Genomic DNA, 352 nt, shown 5'->3' on the forward strand with positions numbered 1-352 from the left:
TGGAATAACAAGGAGAGGTGCCTGGCTTAGGCAGCAAGTAGGAGGCCCTGGGAGGAAAAGCTGAGCTCCCCTGAGCCGCTCTCACCAAAAGTCATGGGCCAGGACGAGGCCCCCCCTCCGGCCCCTCCCACCAAGTGGTAATGGCCATTGTGGGAGGCGGTGAGATGGAGATGAATGCAGGTGTGATGCAGAGCGTCCTGGCTTCAAAGTCAGACAGTTGGGCTTCCAAACTCTGGCTCAGCACCTGAGAGCTCGGTGACCTAGGCCAAGAGATGTAACCAGCCCATGACTTGGTTTTCTCCTACAGAAAAGGGGAAATAAGAATAATTGTCTTGGCTGAGTTGCTGCAAGG

This window comes from Mustela nigripes, chromosome 7, assembly GCF_022355385.1.
Source record: "Mustela nigripes isolate SB6536 chromosome 7, MUSNIG.SB6536, whole genome shotgun sequence".
Classification (NCBI taxonomy): domain Eukaryota; kingdom Metazoa; phylum Chordata; class Mammalia; order Carnivora; family Mustelidae; genus Mustela; species Mustela nigripes.